General features: G+C 43.4%; 1 pseudogene; it reads right to left on the minus strand.

Annotated features, from left to right (window-relative positions):
* Window positions 1-9,594: 9,594 nt before the first annotated feature.
* LOC119284051 lies at window positions 9,595-12,309 on the minus strand (annotated as a pseudogene).
* Between the last annotated feature and the right edge of the window lie 273 nt (window positions 12,310-12,582).

The raw sequence follows: 12,582 nt of genomic DNA on the forward strand, positions 1-12,582 counted from the left end.
TTGTTTTACGCCACAGACATATGTGTTTGCAGGCGAAAGAAACCCCGTGCACCATACTCTACTTGATCAAAGGCCAGAAGGTGGACGTGGGAAAGGGGATGATAATGGACCCCTCGCAACGCACGTTCCACAACCAGCCGATCCACGCTGGGCACTTCAGATTGTCTTGACCAGTGTGAAATCGGGGCACGAGGATTTGCCTCCTCCAGTACAGCATGTAGGAGCGGAGGACGAGACCCCGCCGCGGATTGGAAGCTGCAAGGGTTGGGTGCTGCTATGGCCGAAGAATCTTATTCGTCTGGAGCCGGTCGAGGGCACACCAATAACTACCACACATCAACAAGCATGTGTGGAGACCACCACCCCGCCTACGCAATTACCAGCTCCTATAGTGCCGGGTGAGAGCGGCGGACCACATGATGAAGGGGGTGCAATAGTACTGGCTGACGTAATTTCTCCTGTAGAACAGAGAATGGATGATGAGACGGAGGTCGACCCTATGGATTTCCTCAATACAAACGCGTATGACTGTGACATAGATATGATGAGTCAACCATATGACGAATCAGGCTATCTGCATGAAATCCTCACAGGACACGCCTGAAGATGCCGCCTCAACACAGGCTCAACTACCCGGGTGCGAGGGTCATACAGTACTTACCCCGGGAACACTGGGGCAGGGGTTAAGGAAGGGTCTGGAAGGTGTGCCAAAGAAAAAGGAGAGGAAGAGATCGGGGAAGATAACTGCCTCCAAACAAGCCAGAGCACATAGCGGCCAGACGATGCATTCTGAAGAGCGTGTACCCATGAAAGGTGCGGTCATGTTCCATCTCACGGGCGAGCCGATGCTACCGCCGAAACCGCTGGAGGCACTATCAGGGGATCTCAGGAGACTGCACAACCATGTGTTGTCGACTAAGAAAAGCCTACTAGCCTCAAAGGATCCAGGATATCCGACATACGTGACTCGTGTGCCTGAGGGGAAGTGCTACGTCGACACACGGCCCCCGGAGGTGTTCTTCCTGTGGTTTGACCATATCTTTGAGATGTTTCTAACAAGGCGGCTCGATTTTACAATCGTCCGCCTTTTTGCGCTACATATGAGCTCCGTCATGAAGAGTGAAGAAGTCTCGCAAATCTGTGTGGCGGATCCGTACTACATGCACGAGTCTTTCTTGAGTCTCAGTGACTTTGAGCATGAAACTACTAGGGAGTACCTCCAAAACTTCATGGTACAGAATAAGGACCGGGAAATTGTCCTCGTGCCTTATCATCAAAAGTAAGTCAGTTCCGGACAACCCTTTCGTACATTCCAATCATTCCTTCTCTCTCATATGGGGAATAATTTGAGGTGTCTTTTTACTGCAGCAACGAGCGTGCCGTCCTTATCGTTCTTTACCCGCAAGTCTCCCATGCCGTGTATTTTGACCCTTCCAGAGACTACGAGAAAAAAGACTACACCCACATAATGAATATTCTAGATGATGCTCTCCGAGGCTTCAGCTTTAGAGGTGGGCAGATCAGGAAACAAAGGAACAAGAAGATCAGTTTCGCGCATAAAACTAACTTCTCCTGCATCCATGTCCCAAAACCAAGCAAGAAGGATGGATTCTACATCGTCCATCTCATGATTCAGTTCAACACGGATCACCAAAAGCTTCGGATGAGAAGCAGAAATGATGATCATATCCACAAGTGGCTAGAATCTCATGGAGAAGCGGATTATAAACTTAGAGATGACTTCTTTCACGTCCAAAGCGACATTGCTACGATCATCATGAAAGAAGTCGTCGATGAGAAGGGGATGTTCCACCACGTCCCTATATCGCGAGCTGACGTCCGAACTCGCATAGGCATGCAACGTATAGACCTCATGCCATTCAAGAAGCTAGGGTTCATCCTCGATGATATGGAAGGATGGAACTTATAGTGATTTATGATGCCGATGATGACGATATGTGTCGGTTGAACTTGTATACTTTTTGTAGCGATGAAACTTTGTGATGTCCACGGTCCCTGCCGAACTTGCGTAACGCTACTTTGTTAGTTTGCGTACGATGACCTGCGTACCTCTAGTTTATTAATTTGCGTACTATATGTTGCATCTTGTTGCTAACCTTTTCTTTTTTGGTGTTGCTCTAGTATATTTTGTTGCATATATATGATTGTACATCCTCTTCATGAACATGCATCTCTAACAGGTACCTAGTTTCTTGATGGCGAGATGGAATTGCTATGTCGCGTACAAAGGGAAGGTTCCGGGGGTGTACAATGAGTGGCATGAGTGTCGGGCGCAAGTGAATGGGTTCACGGGAGCCAGCCATAAAGTCTTCAAAAGCAGACAAGAAGGAGAAGCTAGTTACTTGAGGTTCACGCTAGCGCAAGAGAGGACTCGTAACCGCCACCTCATGTACTGCATAGTTCTGCTCTCACTCATAGTGATAGCTCTTCTTGTGTATACCTTTGTTTAGATGGATGACGTTGTTGTAGTTGCAAGTATTCGAGACTTGCATGTATCGCTATTTTCGAGATGATGGCAAGATACCACTTTGTGTTGGATGATGATTATGATGAGACTATTTGTATGTATATGCTATGATTACATTTGTGGTCTCGCAGGCATTTGTATGTGTATCATGATGACATTTCTATGTGCTAAAGATTCTTCTATAAAGCCTGTTCAAATACAAAAAAATATGCCGAAAAAAAACTACCTAAATTAGTAGTAGCGAGTGTATAAAAGTTAGCTGCAGCGCCGCGATAGCAGTAGCGCGTCCAGGCAAAGCGCGCTAGAGCTACTAGCAGTAGCGATCTTCCACAAACCGCACTGCTGCTACACTTGTGTAGCACTAGCGCCTGTGAGCACGCGCTAATGCTATGTGTTAGCTGTAGCGCCTTATTAGTAGCGCCTCTCCCCGCGCTACTGATATACCTAAAACCCGTGCTGCTGCTAGCCTTTTCCCTAGTAGTGAGGGCTTGTATTAAGGGCCAGCGAAGGGGTGGACGAGGGAGTCAGTGAAGGGCCTACGCTGTGGTGGACGAGGGCGCCGGTTAAGCAAATCCGGTGCGGTGGACCACGATGGCGGTCAAGGAGATCTGGAGCGGTGGACAAGCCAGTTGCTGAAGCGGCTCCGGTGAAGTGGTGAGTTGGCAGTTGGGGGTTCCGAGGTGCGGAAGGTAGATCCGGCAGGGTGTGAGGTCCACCGCTGCGGCGGAGGACTAGATTTGGCGGCTTGCCGTGGTTGGGGGGGTTGGGGAGGGGAGGGAGGGGCTCTGGTGAAGAATGTTGGGGGCTAAGAGGGGAAAACAATGGAGGCAGGGGTAAAACAGGAATATCGCAGGGCTAAACTTTCGGGCGCGTGATATTTCGATGTGAGCGGGAAGTTTGAAAGCTTTTGGCGCCTAAAATTATAAGTATTCTTCTCTCGTACGGCTGACTATGATATCATGGCCGACAATTTGTTTGTTTTGCTCGCAAAAAAATGTGCAAGTTTTGAAAATCAATGTCTCCAACTCGAAACTTAGATTGTCCATTCAATTCAAATATGGATCATTGAGCAACTACAAGCAAATACCATCATACGGTCCAATTCAAATGAAATTCCAAATGTGTTTATCCTAAATATGATGACAAAAGTGTATGTGTATGAATAAAGTGAATGATTATAAAGTTTGAACATGCCCGTATGTGTATATCTCTAGGTTTGATATATGAATTTGAAATCACGAAATTCCGTCTTAAAAAATGTACCTCCGTTTAAATGAATTACAAAAGCTAATGATGGAGTCGAATTCCAAAATTCCAATCTTAGGTTTGTAATTCTGGTACATCAAGGTATATCACGCATGTTTAAAAGTATCGTTATCTCATAGTACAAACTGTGAAACAAATTGATCAACCATGAGTGCACAATATCTCAATTACGCTAAAGTCCCTCAAATATAGACACCTCACTCTTTATCTGAAGTCAACCCCCCCTCACCACCACCACCACACACACACACACACATAGAGAAGTCGTTCTCTCCCCCAGACACCAACACACGAGCACATTAACACCCCTCTCTCTTGTAAAGTCCGGACCCCAACATAGGTCTCTATCACCTTGTCTCCCGGGCATGCACACGTCTCTTCCCTCACTCTCTAGGTCTCCCGCTATCTCTCTTACCCAAGCACACACACTATGTAGAGTGTATATTTCCCATACACACAAAACGTCGCCCCCAAACGTCTATCTCCCTAGTTATGTGGTTCTCGCGCACTCACCTCACACACCACCCCCACTGCAAACAAGCACACTTTGTCTCCTTGTGCACCACTCTCCTCTTTCTATCTCTCCCACATGCGGACCCGCCCCAGATCCTTCCCTGTATACATATATGTCATGACTCTTTGCATAGCTCCCTAATGTATAATCGTTCTCGATTTCGCACATTGTTCTCTACACCATCTATTCTAGATCTCTCATGAAGTCCCTATCACACACACGATGACTCGCTTCCCCTGCGTCTCCGTTCATAGGCCAATTTCGGACAACATCAACATTGTCACCCTAACTATACGCCATTTATGGACACAAACGACCCCTCTCGCCCCCTCTCTTCTCTCTCTCTCTCTCCCTCTCTCTCCCTCTCTCTCTCTCTCTTTCTCTCTCTCTCTCTCTCAGTCGCTAGCTCTCTCTTTCTCTCGCTCTCACACCCCTCTCCCACACACACACTCGATGTCTCTTCCAAATAGTCTGCTCCCCCCGCCCGCACCCATGCTATCTCGCTACTACACATGTCACACCATTCCCCCTTCCCTTATACTAGGTTTCCATCATCAGTGGTCTCTCTACTCCACATACACTCTCTCCCTGTCACACACAAACGCGTGCACAAACACATAGACACGCACAAACACCCATTTATCTGGATCCTCATCTCTCCCCATGTCCGCATGTGTATCTCACACACTCACTCTCTAATTATTTATATGTGTCTCCACGTTACACAACATAAAGCCCCATGTACATGTCTCTCTCTATCCTCCACACACATAGACACAAAGAATCGGTTATCATTGCCTCAGTCTCTAACATATCGCACACGCACACTCTCTCTCTCTCTCTCTCGCGCGAACACGCTCAACAAGGGTTTCCCCGTGAATAACTTACCGTCTACTCATCCATAGTCGTGGCAGTATGGGGAACACGAGACGTGAAAAAGAATAAATCTACATATGCTTAGACCACCTAGTATGATTACTAGGACTAGAGCAAGCCAAAAAGCGCGCCGCCGTCACTCCTCCTTGTCGGTAACGGGAAAATCTTTGTTTTACACAGTCAAGAAGTCATTGTGCTAAGGCCCCACATGCCGAGGCGTTGAATAGAATGTAGATGCTAGTTTACGGAAGCAAGTATCGATAATACTTTTGCATCTCCATACTTATATTTCTTCTTTTATAAAAAACCGAGTTGCTGATGATGGTATGTGTGCCATCTTGCAATATAGACCGTCTGATCTATATCAGACGGATGGAAATTAAACTAAAGGATACCCACACCCCTCTCCACATTTGCAGACAAGGCCTTCCCTCGTTCATCCTTATCTCCAACAAACCTCATTGTTGAGCAATTAAGAAAGGAAGCCTCTGGAACAAACTGGCCTACTGGCCGCTGCCGGCGTCGTCAATCCCCATGCCCCAGCTCAGTCCGACCACCAACCACCACCACACCAACTCCTCTTCACCTTATCTCATATTTCTCGAGATATCATTAGTGTTTACACATGGGATTACTCCCGCAAGGGTCAATCACAACAAGTGTTTTTATAAAAAATGCATCTTGATGTTCTGTTAATGCACGGATCTTGCTAGTACTCCAACACAATACTAAATTGGTGATGCTGGTGTGTCTGCCATCCGTCGTTTCTGACCATTAGATCTACATCTAACGATTGTGAGGTAAGTTGTTGCCTTTTCTCACCAACATCCCACTTGTCTACCAATTTGCAGAAAAACCCATAATTAGTATCTTAAAACCAACCACATCCCTCCCTGATCTCACCACAACATCCCAACGAATATATTACTAGATCGGAAACGCGCCTTAGCGCGAGGGTGCCTTTCTCAACATACTATTCAAGCGCTTAAACAAAGCATTTAATGTCGCCAAATGGGAATTAGAATGATTGTTTGGGATGGATCAACCCAGTACAATTGGCAAATGAGAAATAGAATGATTGCTTAGGATAGTTCAACCCACTAAGTTAAATCAATAGCCTGGAACATTTTCTCAAAGCAATACAAAGGGGCAGTAAAATTGGATATAACAAAAGCAAAGCAAGCAGGATGCAAAATAGAATTGGTTGTAGAATTAAGACAAGATTATGGGTCCTCAGCAAGTACTATAGTTGGGTTATTAGATAGCAAAAGCAAAACATATAGTTCTGCTAAAGCTCCAAAACCGAAAGTGCATCAGTGTAACTAATATGTAGTCAACATAAAGAATGTTACATAATTCTTAGAGCAGGGCACTCTTACAAAAGGCGAGGACAATCGGACAGTAGTTTGCACAACATATCACAGTAGCTAGTGATGGCTTGAATCACAAACAACAAACACAGCAGTCCACAAGACCATCGCATGCACCAAAAGATGGCCAAACACATGTGCAAAGGAATAAAGAAACTCATACACCAGCCAAACCTCTAGCTTATAAACTGGAAATCTCAATGTTCTCAACTGATGGTTGAGACATTGTTTCTCCAACAAATATAAGAGGTCACGACTTTGTAGGGAAGCACAAAGAGATCAGATTCTTCAACAACTTGCCGATTCAGATGCAATAGCACAACCATCATCAGCACATATAACAAATACAGAGATCTGCATCAAGGACATACATTTGCAATTTCTTTCCTTTAAAATTTCAACATATAAAGAAGAAAAACAATGCATATATCCGTAAAAAGGCCAGCACAAGTAAACATTAAAAGAAAGGGGTGGAAAACTAAAGAGCGGATGAGCTCACCAAAGGCTCATGATCACAATGGCACATGTTGCCATACTAACGAACACTGCCTAGTTTGCATCAGGAGTTTGCTGATGTTACAATCTGCTATCTGAAACTGTCTGACGTAAGGTAGCTACAACTTTAACTAAAAAAACCTACAACTATCAGCTCTCTTATATTAGAGTAGCATGGTGCAATTCATGCAAGGCAAAAAAACACATCAGTTCGAAGCTATTAGAAACAGGGGCTCAAGTGTAGTTTAAAACTAAAACAACTAAATGTAGTCTCTCTCTCTCTCCCTCCCTCTAAATAAAGAGAAAACAGAGACTAAAGCACATGCCACTTATGCATTTTATTGACAATTTGAACATACAAAGAAGAAACAGTGGACGCAACTATTAATGCGGCAAGGGATCTACATTGTTTCCAGGCTGGCGATGGCATCCTCCTCATGGAGGTCCTTCGGTTGAAGCAGCTACGCAAGCGGCAGCCTCCACTCCGCCAGGCATGGCAACGCACAGAGCTTGATGAGGCCTCCTCCTGACGACCAAGGCGACAGGATTCAGTGGTCAGGTCGCTTTCCTCTCCCAATCCACTCACCCTATCCAACTGCGACATGACGAACAGATCAAGAATTCTCATATAGACCAGGCAAAAGGTCGAACGAGACCGAGATGAAGCATACCTGACCTATGGCGATGAGACAATGACTAAGGGTAGCTGACCACCTGGCACTCATCCCCATGGAAGCCAGGATTAGAGCAGCGGCCTCCATAGCGAGCAAAAGCAGGCGTCCCTCAATTTGGAAGCGGTCCAGCAGGAGTAGATGTGGATTCCTCTCCCGGCGCGCGAGCATCTCTTGACGGAGGCACGACGATGAGGACGTTGTTGACAGCTTGGCACGAGGGTGCCGGTCCCAACATTTTGGTCAATCAGGTAAGCTTAGCATGGATAAGAATAAAGTGAAGAAGAAACATTCCATCTGTTTCAGTTCCGTTCCAGCTATAGCAAGTTCAAAATGCAGTATAGATATAAAACAACATCATATATTAGTATATGGCATGAACATGAACAATTATGGAATCGTATCTTAAAGGCCCCAATTAAAATGAAAATAATACTTCTCGAAAGAAAAGCAGGAGGAAGCAGAACACATATAATAGTTATGGTTCAGTACAAACAGAGAACTAAATGGTGCATGGTATTAATATCTTAGTATGAACCACATTAGCAGGTTAAAATCACATTGCAAATGCTTAACACAAGCTAATTCTACAAAATCCTCGAAGTTTAGTCTTTATACTATGTCATGGTAGTTAGCGGTAAAATAAATCATGAGATAGTTGGTGTACAGGCAGATGATCCCCAACGTCAACTGGTACGTGGATCCTTTGACCCACAAAAGCCGAGATGCCTAAAAAAACATTGCAATTAATTCCATGCAGTCATTTAGCAAAATGCTTAGAATAAATAGATGTTACTCCCACCGTAAAGAAATATAAGAGCGTTTAGATCACTACTTTAGTGATCTAAATGCTCTTATATTTCTTCACCGAGGGGGTAGAGAATGTAAAATTGCATATCCATGTTGCTCTTCTACTTGAGCTTGTCTTCTCAGCATGTGTAGTTTCAGTTGGTTTCGCTTGTGTGGAGCCAATTAGTAAGCATCCCTTCAAAAGAAGTAGGATTACTAAAGATGCAGAGTTACAAAATTATTCAGGCTCTATTGCATCTCTTACCACTGTCTTATTCACAGATAGTTTATTACATAATTGGTGTTAACAATAAAATCGACACGAAATGACGCAAACTTTGTTCCACTTGAATTTAACCAAGCGGCCAGCTTGGTAAGCTACCAACAAGATTGTGAATTTAAATACCTATATAATATTTTATCATTTAGAATTTGGTTGAATGGAATCTTGGCAACATGTTTGTGTGTGGATGACTGCAGTTGGTGTATACATTCCTGCAAGCATATTTTCTTTTCATATATAAACAACCTTTAGTATCTGAACCAGAACAAAAAAATGGTTGACTTGGTTCGTATGATCATTCACAGTTGCTCCACAACACGAACCAATCATCGTAAAACATCGACCATTTCTTAGATATATTTATCTAATATACCTACAAGGCTAAAAAAGACACTATAGTGTGATGCAGTCCATGTAAATTTTGATGTAACACCACCATTTAGACAAAATGATTGGCCTCACTGAAGATAGTGAATCCCTCGGGCCAACATGTGAGATAAAGAAAATATTATAAATCATGGTGCAAGTGTGTTGTCCGCAAAAAAATATTCAGATGGTCTAAGCATGTCCTATAGGATGAGGCACTATCCTATCAAAACCACGAAGTGACAACATTATCGCACACAACCAATGCCATCTAAATCTAAAGTGGAAACTATCCAAGACATGAAGCCATATACTTCACTATTCATGGTTGCAAAGGAACACCACTCCCACTCCCACAAACAGAGTAAAATCACATCAGCCAAAATAGAAAACAGTAAGGGGGAGATTAGGAGATCTCACCTTGTTGAATGGTTACATAACTTTTGGTCAAATTGCAAAGGAAGAAAGCATGGTCGTCACCACTCAAGGATGCACTGGAGATGTAAATCATGCTTGTAGCTTGTAACCTGTGACAATTCAAAACCAAAAAACAGAACAGATTCAACTTCAGACACGTCTATCACTAAATCGAAATATTTCCATCGCCAATCACCATTATATCCGCAAGACAAAGGTATCTACCGTGCAGGACTCACTGTCACGAAAGCTGCCGCCAATGAGAGCTTCTCCAACCCTCCAGCCCCCCTCCCTCAGGGAGACCTAGCCGTCCGTTTGCTCTGGACGGCTAGATCTCCCTGAACAGAAAACTAAAATTTATCACTTCCATGGAGCTGAGAATACAAAATTAGATGACAAAAACATGCATGGATTGAATTCTTCATCAAAATAATACATGTCCATTGAAGCTATATGTTCAAGATTTTTTAGGATATTTTAACTACCCAGAAAACAAATTGTTAAGTAACACGAAAAAGGAGATGCCATATCAATGGAGATAGATATCAACATGCCTAAGAAGAAAAGGAAGCATCTCAGTTCATATGGATCAGGTATGAGCCATAAATGTGTATTTCATATACATGTAAATAAAATATAATAAAACCTACAAAGAAAATTCCCTTTAGGCTAGGTAACATAATCCCTTCAGTTCTCAAATAAAAGAAGCCATCTCAGTTTACGTGTATGCCGTATACATGTTAACATCGAGTGACATGGATCAAAAGGCAATAAAAATCCACAAATAGAAAACTATCCAATGGGTGCTACAACCAAAGGCAGGGCAACCGATACTCCATCACATAATATTTCAACAAATATGACATTTGTACAAAAAAGGTGTGCTCATAGCATCATGGACCTGTTAATATCTGGTTGCTAATTTTTAGGAGAACAATGAGTGCCCAAGATTCTTTATCATTTTGGTATGTCAAATGATAATGAGAATTAACTAAATAGTTCATCCACTTAGGAGCAACTAATAAGAAGACCAAGACATAAAAGTAGAATCACGCCGCAGTTCAGCAGCAATGTTTACAACATTTTACTTTAAGGAAGTTCAGTTGGCAAAATGGATGCACTGAAAACAATGCAAAATATTACCTTGCACATTATCACACTGGCTATAATTGTTAGCAAGGTAAACATCACGTAATATATTGGTGAAACAACTGCTGTATTGAAGGTGTACAGTGCCTGCAATTTATAGATGAAATAAAATGTTGTTGTTAATGATTTGCTTATGTTAGTGGCTCAAAAGAAAGAACTTCAAGTGCCAAATAGAAAACATATAATGCCAAAAGGTAGCATGCATTAGAGAGTTGTTAGAACATTCCTTATTAACCTGAAGCCTAGTTCCATATCATATGCACCAAAAATATTATCACATATAAAGGAGAATCACTTGCAGAAGGTAATGGCCTTTCCTTTGCAAGGACCAAACGCTACTACATATAGTGTATATGCTATTCTACTCTAAGTCAACATAACGAGAAAGAGATAACCAAAGCTAAAACTACAAGAAAAATATATTCACTCGATTAGCGAGAAGGCCTTCCACATGATAGGCAGAAGTTAAGGTGATTCCCTATTGTCACCAAATGTGCATGTGACATCGTGTGGAGAAATGACAAAAATGGCATCGATATTCTCTTGGGTGATGTGATGACTGTCATGTTAATGCATTGTTGAATCTGCTGTGCAGAAAACACTTTTGCCCCTGAAGTTCCCCATCCAACTTGATGCACCAATGCACAACTCTATGGCATCAATAATAACAGAAACTGAAACGTTTCCCTTATTTAGATAGTTATCTGGGTGCTTACGCAGGTAGCAACAATTAGAGGAAAATCCCAGGTCTGAGGATAGAATAGTTGGTTCACTCCTGAGAATGTTAACTTCAATGCAATTCCAAGAGCCTTTACACTCATAACCTGTTAAATTTTCACTATCAAATGGAAAATGGGAGCCAGTGAAAATCCCATAAAGAAATCTCAAGATAAATTATGCTATAGGCAAGAGTTATCTATTTGGGAAAAGGCATACAGTGAGAGATCCTAGAAGAGAACAGACTCCAATGTACACCATGATGTTTGTTTGTCCATGCTGAGGGACAACAAAATATATAACAAAGGCTGCCACCACCACTATAGTTGTATAGGAAAGAAAAGCTAAGAAAACAAATTATTTAGATAGTTGTATAGCATGTGAAATATAACTAAGTTAATAATGGCATTGTCATCACTATGTTCCAGTTGTTAATACCTAGCTTAGTTGCAAAATCCCAAACTTCCCTTACCGAATCAATATCATGCTCCTATGGAGCATGGAGTGCAATTGTGATCGATCCAACTACACAAAGAACACAACCAAGTATACCAAAGGTGTGCAGTTTCTCCTATAGAATGGAATGAGCAAGTGGAGCACTGCAAATATTTAGAAATGGACTGTTATTTCAGTTTAATAGGCAGCAGGCTAAAGCACATTATTAAGAGTATTCTGTATATATTGGTAACGCCCAAGCAAGCTGAAATCTATAGCTCCAGATTCTGTCCATGGCTGCTGTCCACACAGGAAGAGAGAGATGTGTGTGAGAGAGAAGGTTGCGAGGAGAAGGAAGAAAAGGGCCGCAGTCCCTCGACGACTCACCTGCGCGTACGGTTGCTGGAGGAGAAGGGCCCCGGTGCGGGAGCAAGGACGAGGCGCGCTGTGCTCTGTCCAGTCGAGGCATCCATGGCGGCATTCCTGTGCAAGAGCAGAGGAAGAGAGAGGTGAGGAGCAGCAGGAGGAGATCTTCCTCGACCTAGTCTCCCTCCTCACCTGCTCTACTCGGTCACACCATGGCCGATCTGGGGGCGGCTCCTCGCCGATCTGGACGCGCCGCTTGACCTGCTCGGTCACGGTGGCCTACTTGGCATGGGTCGTGATGAGAGGTGCAGGAGAGGAGAGGTTAGGGGCGGACAAGGGATTAGGGGAGGGGGATGGCATGAGGGGAGGAGGAGGAGGTA

This window comes from Triticum dicoccoides, chromosome 4A (genome assembly GCF_002162155.2).
Source record: "Triticum dicoccoides isolate Atlit2015 ecotype Zavitan chromosome 4A, WEW_v2.0, whole genome shotgun sequence".
In the NCBI taxonomy this organism is placed as follows: domain Eukaryota; kingdom Viridiplantae; phylum Streptophyta; class Magnoliopsida; order Poales; family Poaceae; genus Triticum; species Triticum dicoccoides.